We start from the raw sequence: 10,383 nt of genomic DNA on the forward strand, positions 1-10,383 counted from the left end.
TGGGACATGTATTCTGTATAGAATTAGATTTTCTGAAGTTAAGGAATATAAAGAAGCCCCTTATTTAAATATCACTTACCATTTAGTTAATATAGCCCCTCTTAGTTTTTAAAATATATTAAATCTTTCTAAGAAACGTGTCATACTCTAAAATTTTTTCTGGTTTAGGTACCAAGTACTTTTTTTTTTTTTTTTTGAAAGATTTTATTTATTTGAGAAAGAGCAACAGAGATAGAGCACAAGTGGAGAAGAGAGGGAGAAGCAGGCTCCCAAGGAGCAGGGAGCCCGATGCGGGGCTCGATCCCAGGACCCTGGGATCGTGACCTGAGCTAAAGGCAGACGCTTAATCGACTGAGCCACCCAGGCGCCCCAAAGTACAACTTCTTTATATTGATTCCAAAGTCCAATTGTGTAAGTAGTATGAAAAGTTGGTGCCAAAACCTAAATGTTAGAAACCTAAAGTTTATTCTGGGTGGTCACTGAAAGTGACAAGTCTTCTTGGAATTTTCTTTTTTTAAAAACATTATTGATTTTCATTTTTACAAGAAATTCATTGTGTTTAAACTGAGCAAAATCAGGAGTATTGCACTCTCTGTGCCCACCTTTACCACATTTGTTACCTTCTCTGAGGATAATTTTAAGGATTGAGAGTCCCTTAGATAATGATTTCTCTATGAACACTGAAGGTTCTGTTTGTCATTGTGAGATAGTTTATTCTAGTTATCATTTCTTACACTTTAGAAGTAAAACCGAGTATTTTGCTTCACTCCTAAATTCTCACCACAATTTGTTTTTGTAACTTGAACATAAAATTTGAATTTAGGGTAAGTTACATAAATGGCTAAAGGAAAGAGTACTTATTTCCTTATTCACTTAATTGCTTAATGAAAATTTCTGAGCCTCACTTCAGACTATTTAAATATTTTTCTGGGGATGGGGCTCAGAAATCTGTTTAAAAAAAAAAAAAAATCTGGTGAGGGGCACCTGAGTGGCTCAGTCGGTTAAGTGTCTGACTCTTGGTTTTGGCTCAGGTCATGATCTCAGGGTCGTGAGATCCAGCTCTGCATTGGGCTCCCGCTCAGTGGGGGGTGTGCTTGAGATTCCCTTCCTCTATTCCTTCTCTCTCTCTCTCTCTCTCTCTCTCTCTAATAATAAATACATATTTAAAAAAATCTGGTGGTGGTCCTTTCGAAATCCCTTATAGTGAGCAGTAATAGTCAAAGTGTTTTTGAGTCTGAAATCTATGGCATTACCCAAAACATGAACATTTTTAAAATATAGCACTTCTATTTCCATTTATACATCAGTGTTATTAAAGAGTCTGAATGGCTTAAACAGTGGACAAGCAGTATAAATCTGCTTTCATCCACTGAAAAAAAATGGAGGCTTAAGGATTCTGACAGGCTGGACTAATCTCCAAGTAGCTTTGTACAATTATATATTTGGAAAAAAAAAAGTCCTATCTCTATTGTGCTGTTCCTCACAGTGATACAGTCTGGAAATTAATAACCTAAATGTAAAAACAAGAAATACAACTACAAAACTTCGGCATGTATGGAAAAAAATTTTGACACCAGGCTGAGAAATTCCTTTTTAAATCCCCAAATGCTTAAAGCCAAAGAGGAAAATATAGATATATTTGGTTGCATCAATGTCATGTCTAACAGATTATAAGTAAAATTATAACAAGCCACAGACAAAAGAAAATATTTGCAACCCATTTAATTGGGTGAGGGTCAATAAAGCAGGATAATAAACTCTAAGACAATGAGTAAAAATGGGCAAAGAATGTAAAACCAGTGTTTTCAGAAGAAGCAATTCATGTGTTAAATCTTGGTAACCAGGAAACGTAAAAAAAAAAAAAAGATGTTATCAGATTCCACAAGAAATGTGTAAGTTTGAGTGTATCCCTGATGTTGGTGAACATACAGGAAAATCAGTGTTCACAATCTGCCTTTCAACCGGATTTGATTTGATAGGTACCTCCCAGTTTCTCTCCAGTGTTCCTGTGTACCTGACTCTGTGCCCACATATTGCTGAGAGGCCAAACTGCTATCATTGGGGAAATAACAGAAACAAAATGTCATCCCATCCAGAAGACTGCTCCACAAATTTAGAAGAGAGAGAAAATGATGTTTATTGAATAAGCATGAGCCAGAATGATTGCCTCAGGGGCAATAGCTAAGAGATTAAAAGGCCCTTTTGTATAGCTCAGCAGATAAAACCCATGTCATGCTTGTTCTCAAGGTAAACCAGAAGTCGTTCTCGGGTAAGAGACCTTGGCGGCACCTTTTGTCACACACGGTTCATCCTAAATGCACTTGATAGTTGGGGTGACTGTCTGTATTTCTTTATCCAGAGGAGAAATCACTTCTCATATCTTCATGGCAGGAGGTAGTTGTGCAAGCTGGTGTGAGATTTCTCCCCTTCCACAGAAATTAAGAGATAGGGACCCTGTCTGTCCTCACAAATACATTGCAAAGAGATGGCTCCCAAAGATGTCCTTGAGAAAGCCTGGAGAGAGGCTTCTTTAGCTTTAAAACATTTACATACATATCAAAGAGAGAACTAACAAGTTTTTAAATGTAAACACAGAAAACGGGGAAGGGACATGGATGCGAGGAGTTAACTCCCTTAACTTCCACAAGGAGACTTAAGCTTATTTTTTTATTTGCCTTTACTGTCCAGCCTGGGTAAACATTTGCTTATGTGTACAAGGAATAATAGAAGCCTGTTCACTGCAGCATTGTTGGGATATGCATGCAGGTATGCATGCAAAAAAAAATTACATGCTCATCTGTAGGGGGAAAATAAAATGGAAAATTGTATACCCATACAAGGAGATAGTTTAGCAATATTTAAAAAAAAAAGTATTAAGAATTTAAAGGCTAGGGCGCCTGGGTGGCTCAGCCAGTTAAGCGACTGCCTTCGGCTCAGGTCATGATCCTGGAGTCCCGGGATCAAGTCCCACATCAGGCTCCCTGCTCAGCGGGGAGTCTGCTTCTCCCTCTGACCCTCTTCCCTCTCATGTGCTCTCTCTCATTCTCTCTTTCTCAAATAAATAAATAAAATCTAAAAAAAAAAAAAAATTTAAAGGCTATGTGAGCCATTCAGAAAGGTTAATACCAAGTTCCTGATTGTAACTGCCTCAGGTAAAGGCTAGAATTGTGGGTGTCAGTTAAGGCTGACTTGGGCTTTTTAGTTAATGCTTACATTTTTATGGTGCAATTTATTTTACCCCAGTCAGTATGTTTCCTACACTATCACGGAAATTAAGCAGCATTCCCATTTGGAAGATAATACTTTAAAAAATAAAAAACACTGAATTTTCTTTATACTACACTTAATAGCGTCACCTATGATTTTTACCCTTCTGAGATCTTATATATATTATGAATATAATATATCCTATGAATATATGAAACCACCATTCTTTTCTGATTCTCCAAGTCATGTGTGTGTGTGGTGGAGGGGAGGTAGGAATATGGGTTCAAGTTGCATATAAAATACTGCTGGGACTGTGTACGTGGCAGTAATTCCATCTACTGCCCCCCCAAACCTGAATACCATGTGGTATAGCTCTGCCAGTCTGTTGGCATTTCCCAAACCAAACCCATTATCTTTCAATCTTCTCACTGCCAAACCTGCTTTGAGGTTTAAATGTTTATATATTATAATTTAAATAAGTTTTGTTTATGTTCATTCTAAGTTAACATGTAATGCTGTCTTTTAGTGGTATGATTATTTTGCTGATTTTTTTGAACCCCACTAAATTTATAGCTGCCATTTTCCTCCCTTTAGGAAAACTCTGCTTTTGAGTCTTTAGTATAGCTTTAGTCATGCTGCTAAATTGTGATTTGAGAGCTTGCAGAACTTTAAAGGAATACAGTAATTGCTCTAAGTGAAGTCTTATAATAACCTGACTTCAATTTCAATTCAACATACTACTTCATCTGTGATTTAAAGATGAAATTTTGTGGATTTCTTTTCTTTTATTGATTACAAAACTGAGGTAATCTCCAAAAACTTTTCTCTTTTGGAAGTTTTAGCGAAGTTCTACATAGTACTTTCATTCTGGTTTGATTTGGAATGGTTTTAATCTCTGGAAGTGGGATCTAATTTTTCATAGCAAAACACCTTTAAAAATCAAATACATATTTTTACTCTAGACTCTTTTTGTGGTACGACTTGAGCATATTTCTATCCAGTGCTATTTAACAAGGAGATGATTTAATTATAAATTCAATACATGTCACTAATCATGTGTAGTTTGTATAGAGGACACAATACCGAAATGAATTATGATTAAAACAGGAACTGATGACAGGGTAGAAATGTAAGACATTCCTCGAGTATATACGATATTAAGCGCATCGTGCTCTGAAATAATAGTCACTGCTAACTAGAAATCAGCTTACGTTGAAACATTTAAAGACATGTCACAGTCTAAGATGAAGACGGAATGCTAAATCGATATTAGGTTGAAAATACCACGCTCTGATATTTTAAATGTGCGTGTGAGAATATTCCAATATTGTCTTACCATACATTTCTGTTTAACTGTAAAGGAAATGATGTAGGAAAGACATTATTAGGGTTCAAAGCCGAGGACCAAGAAAGAATTCTTGAGACATCTTTGGTGCAAAAAGGTGGTTTTATTAAAGCCCGGGGACAGGACCCATGGGCAGAAGGAGCTGCACCAGGGTCATGAGGAGGGGCCCATCATATACTTTCAAGTTGGGAAGGGGTTAGGGATAGCAGAAGTCTCTAAGGAATTTGGAAACAAGGTTTCCAGGACCTTGAGGGGGGCTAGGTGTTGTCGGGAAAAGTTCATTTATTACCACCTAATAAAACCTTAGTCATGAGACCCTTCAGATGTATATCGGTGGGTCATATGCTTGGGGGATGATTGCCAATATGTACCTTGGAGGGTTTAGAGATAAAGGAAGTTTCCAAAGGAATTCTTATATGTTAAAGTAGACTTACAGGATTGGGTGGGGGGTCAGACTAGAATTGCCTTTTGTCCTTAGCAAAGTATTAACATCGAGGCAGTTGAGTCCCTAGAGGAATGCCACTCTGTCTGTTTCAAGGACTTGTCAGTGGGCTCTAGGTAGTAAAGAAATTTAATAATTTTTCTTCTGCCTTTGTTTCCCACATCAGGAAACATAAAGCAAATACTTCACTCTGTAGCAGGCTTTAAAGACATTTCACAACTCAGACCCTAAAGAAGAATTTTCTTCACGTAAATTTTAAGATAGCTCAAGGCTGAGTCAAACTCCGCTGAATCAAGAGTACATGACATCCACTCCTGTACCCTACTTCTTGGACTCATTAGGATTTAAGACTGTCCTGAATCATGGATGCCAGACTCTGATGTGATAACTGACCCTTTACTCAAAATGGTGGCCATGCATAGGCATGAACCAAAATCCTCTGCTTAGGATTCAAGGGAGATGAGTAAAGATTTTCTCCTTTGTTTAATTCCCCATGTCATAGATTAAGTCAACAGATACAGAAGGGAAGCGGAGACTTTTTATTTCCCCCTTAACCAGTTGGAGAAGCTTCCAAATGGCTCTTCTAGTAGTGATATTTTTGGAACTGCATATTATAAAACAGTGAGTCTGTCTTTTAACCTTTACTAAATGACATATTTGTAAGTATATTTTTGAGGGCTTTTTGTTCTTTTCAAACCAACGCTAATGGAGAACTTGATAAGAAAATGAAGCAGGTCCATCTAATGGAATAACCTATGAGCTTCTCTGCCCACTCAGTCTGCTTAGAGAAGTTTTAGCCAACTCCCATCAGGTCCTTACATGTGATCTTTCATTCTGTTACCAGCCCCAAGTTTTAAGTAAAATATCCAACATGTCCTGGTTGGTTAACTGTTCTAACATTGGTTTTAGGAGTCACTAGAAAATGTTGGAATTCCTTATTTCTAAGGCAGTGCTAGTATATATCCTAGATGTTAGAAAATTAACATTACCTCTTTAAAAAAATGAGTTTGAAGTAAAGATGAGGTTTTATACACTGAATTCAAAATCACTGTGCTATTTACTAAAAATGATCATTTGCTTCTTAAAAATCATTTTGTTGTATAACAAGATCACTTGCATTTTGAAGAGAAATGACATTGTTAGCTATGTTTCAACTTTATAGCCAGATCAGAATTTATACAAAGATATCAGGAAAAAAAAAAAAGGATAGGCACAGGACCCAAAAATGATAAACACTTTTACCAAGGAGCAGCTATATAAACAAACACATTTCCAAGATTTTTTTTTAAATGAAACAATTATTAAAATATAAGACATAGGTCAGAATCAGGAACTCAGGGCAGATACATCCTGTTAAGTAAGGGTCTAATTGTGTCTCCCCAAAAGGTATGTTGAAGTCCTCCCTCCAGCACCTCAGAATGTGACCTTATTTGGAAATAGGGTGGTAGCAGATGCAATGAGTTAAGATGAGGTCATACTGGAGTAAGATGGGCTCCTAAAACAATATGACTGTGTCCTCATAAGAGGATGGTCTTGTGAAGTCACAGGGAGAATGCCATGTGAAGACGGGGATTGGAACGATGGGTCTACAAGTCAAGGAACAGCACAGTTTACCAGCAAACCACCAGAAAGGGGGAAGAGTCAAGGAAGGATTCTTCTACAGGTTTCCAAGGGAGAATGCCCTCCCTGCTGACACCTTGATTGCAGACTTTTGGCCTCCAGAACGATGAAACAATTCAATCCTGCTATTTTAAGCCACTCGGTTTGGGGCACTTTGTTATGGTAACCATAGGAAAGGAATACACACCCCAACATCAGCTCTGCTTCTGGGTCAGGGAAGAAAAATCGTAGTACAAGATTTCAGTTGAGTTTTCCTCAAACAAATGTGAAATAACATAAGGTAGATCCTCTGGAAACACACATACACTTCTCCCGCCCCCCCTCCCCCAAGGAAATATCTTGTTTTCTAGTAATGGTGGAAAAATCAAATCAATCACAAGTCACCTGGACTAGTTATAAAGAAACCTCAAATTCCTAAAAAAATAGAGTTGGCAACATTCATCACAAAGCAATAAGATCAGAAAATAACAGAAGGTACACAACCAAGCCAACTAAAGAAAAACTAACCTGGACAGGTATCTTAGGCCAAGGAGAAAATTGTACCTAAAATTACAGAATGTCTAGAAAATCACTATGATGAAGATACCACTGATAGAAACCACTGAGCTTCAGATAGCAATGCCAAAATCAAAATGCCTTACTTCTAAATGATTAAGGAGTACAAGTGAATGGAATAAACCTCCAACACAAAAATTTAGAAGACCAGTGAAGGAAAAATTAATGCTAGCAGCAGAAGATTGCTTACTAGAAAACACATTAATTATTGTGAAGTGTTTTGGAGGAGGAATTTGAGATAGGTAAACTTGACAATTATGGTGAAAAGAAAATCACATTTACGTGAGAAAGTTAAAAAATCCTAATTGAAAACTTCGCTCAACACCATGCAAATGAATTCAAAGAAAAACATGCATTTCCTAAACTGCCCCAGGGAGAAAAATAATCTAATTTTTATATTTGAGAAATAAGTGGTCAAATAGCTAACCTTTACTGAACTCAGCCCTCTTTGTAACTACAATCACCAAAAATACACCAGATCTAGAATAGGTAACAGGGAACTCAATAAAAACATCTAAGGAATTGGCCTTCTCAATACCATTTAAATGGTTTCAAAGGTGGAGCATAGGAAAATCTCCATTTTACCGAAGTTAGCTTGAAGTGTAACAAATACCTCGTTGCTCAACAAGTTGCACAGCCGATGACAGTGACTTCCCAGCCTGTTCATGGATAGCTTCTGTCGTCCTATAACCAGAGCAAGACTAGTTACTAGAGATTAGGGATCTGAGAAGTGCTGTGAGGTGAGTAATTTGGGGGATGAAAAGAAAGTGAGTCCCAAGGGCTCCGAGAAACTTTGACCTCCTGTACACCCACGCTTGTATTATATGTTGGAGGCAGAGGAAGGCAGTGGACTTGCCATAATGAGGGGAAAGAGAAGCAAATTCTGTAAATTCTATGACCTCAGTCTAGCTGGTGTCTCATTACCATCCCAGGCTTACTATCAAGAATGAAACAGCACACTGTTGCCGAGTTGATGATTACATAAATATTGAAATTCTTACCCAGAAAAGAAAGGTTGTTTGCTTGGGGAAAAAAGAAACTTTTGTAGTAAAAAAACGATCAAACCATAAAATTTTTCTAGGATTTAAAAGCATAATAAAGGACGTCCACATGATATATATACTGAAACCTGACAAAGCTGCATAAAAATAGCAAACTAGCCCCAATCTTATAGCAATGAAAAAAGCCCACATAAATAATTAGCAAATGAAACCAACAGCACAATAAAGATCAAGGTAAGATGTTCAGTAGGGGTTTATAAACTTGTTACTATTAAGCCTGTTAGGAAAGCTATTAATGAAATTTGGCATGAAAACAAATCAAGAGGACAATGTAATTGTTCCATAAATGCTGTGAAAGAATTTTATAAAATTTGATTGTGACTTGCAAACATTGGGATAAGTGGCTATTTCCTAAATATGATTTTTTTTTTAAGTTTATCCATTGTGCCCAAAAGTTAACATCCAAGGAAAATACTAACATTGGTAAGGATCCAAAATACCTGAGATGCAGATAAAAATTGAGACAATTTTATTATTTTGGAAAACAGTATTTTCCCTGAAGTTAAAACATTAAATGATTAGTAAATATCATGTACGAAATACAGACACTCTCCAGCATATTAGTTCAGTTACTCCTTCCGCAGATTCCAGCAAACTAATTATATTCTCTGCAAGCAACCACTGGTTATTAATAAAACTTAGGTTACTTGACAATTAAGGATTTTTTTGTGGTTTTCATTCAACTTCCCTTTTTGGCATGTCCTAGCTTCCATTTTATCTTGCTTAAACATCTCATAATTAGTGATTGTGAAAATAATTTTATGGAGAAAAACAATTATTAATAAATGTCTTTAAATATAGAAATAGATTGACAGGTAATGCCAATATTAAGAGGGTATATTTAGATAATAGGGTTGTGTCCTTTTTAAAGTAATGAGCATTTAGAGAAATGTAGTATAAGGCAAAAAATTATTAATGTTTGTACAAATTTAGTATAAAACTCAGCAGATTATTGGAAGGAAAGTATTAACTGCTGTTTTGGTAGCTTTTTGTCCAGCCTCGGTGAATGATTTTAGTCTTGGTCAAATCCTCCTTGAAACACTAACTCAAAGAATTGTAAGAATGTGTGCCTCTACTGGATCCAAGATAAATTGGAATCAGACTGAGGATCATCTAGGAGGTCAAGCAACTAGACTTCTTTGTCAGTATTCTTCATAAAGAGTAATCAGTATTGATCAGGCAGCACAGGGAAGGATGAGGTCTGGTAAGTAACTCCGGAGAGGACTGCATGACCATGCAGGGATCAAGGCTGAAGGGCTTTCTGAGATAAGATGGAGCAGGTTCACTTAGCCTCCTCTCTTATGATCCTCTGAGTGCTGAGTGACTAGATAGTGAAAACTTCCGGGAAGTTACAAGACCATGGTCATGACTTTGCAAGCACTCTGTGTGGTTACCTATCCTACAGCCTTTGTTAAAGCTACAGAAAGAAACTCAATGCCATTCAAAGCCTACTTTGTCTCACAATTTCTCGATTTGGACCGAAGAACATTGCCATTAGTAATAGAAGGGATTCCTAAGCTATAGACTTCTGATCATTGCAGAATTGTTTAACCAAATGGTTGGTGTTCATAACAATAATTAACTCTCCTTTAAGAGTTGCATGTCAGTTGAGTGGTTTGATTCTCTTTAGGATAAGCGTCCTTCAAGAAAAAGTTCCTCTTGAGAAATCTTTAAATCTGGTTAAGATAAAACAAGAATGTTAATTTTTCTTCTTGTGTAATTGAGGTGACAAAAACTTCAAAATCATGTACAACAACATCTGTGTTAGATTATCCGTAAGCCAGACATTGTGGTGAATCTAACAATAGGAAAAAAATAAGTCTTAGGAAAAACAAACTATTCAAAACATATTTCCTTCCATTGCTCAAACTTCAAAACAGAAGACTTGGTTAGGGTGTTTTAATGAAACAATTTTCTGGTTTGGGGTCTATGGAGACTAAGAATTTAACAAACAATGTCATTGAGAAGATTGCTATGGGTTTCCAACAATTTTCAATACATGAAGGGGAGAATTTTTTAGATTTTCTCAAGTTATGAATTGTAAAAATTCATTTTAGAGGTTGTTACTGAAAAACATTTTTTTCCTGTATTACATTTTGTTGTTCAAAAAAAATTTTTTTTTATGTTAGTGTTGTTAAGTGTAGTCTTCTGAG

The sequence above is a fragment of the Callorhinus ursinus genome, unplaced genomic scaffold (assembly GCF_003265705.2).
Source record: "Callorhinus ursinus isolate GAN/ISIS: 27379988/994484 unplaced genomic scaffold, GSC_fseal_2.0 scaffold6, whole genome shotgun sequence".
Taxonomy (NCBI): Eukaryota; Metazoa; Chordata; class Mammalia; order Carnivora; family Otariidae; genus Callorhinus; species Callorhinus ursinus.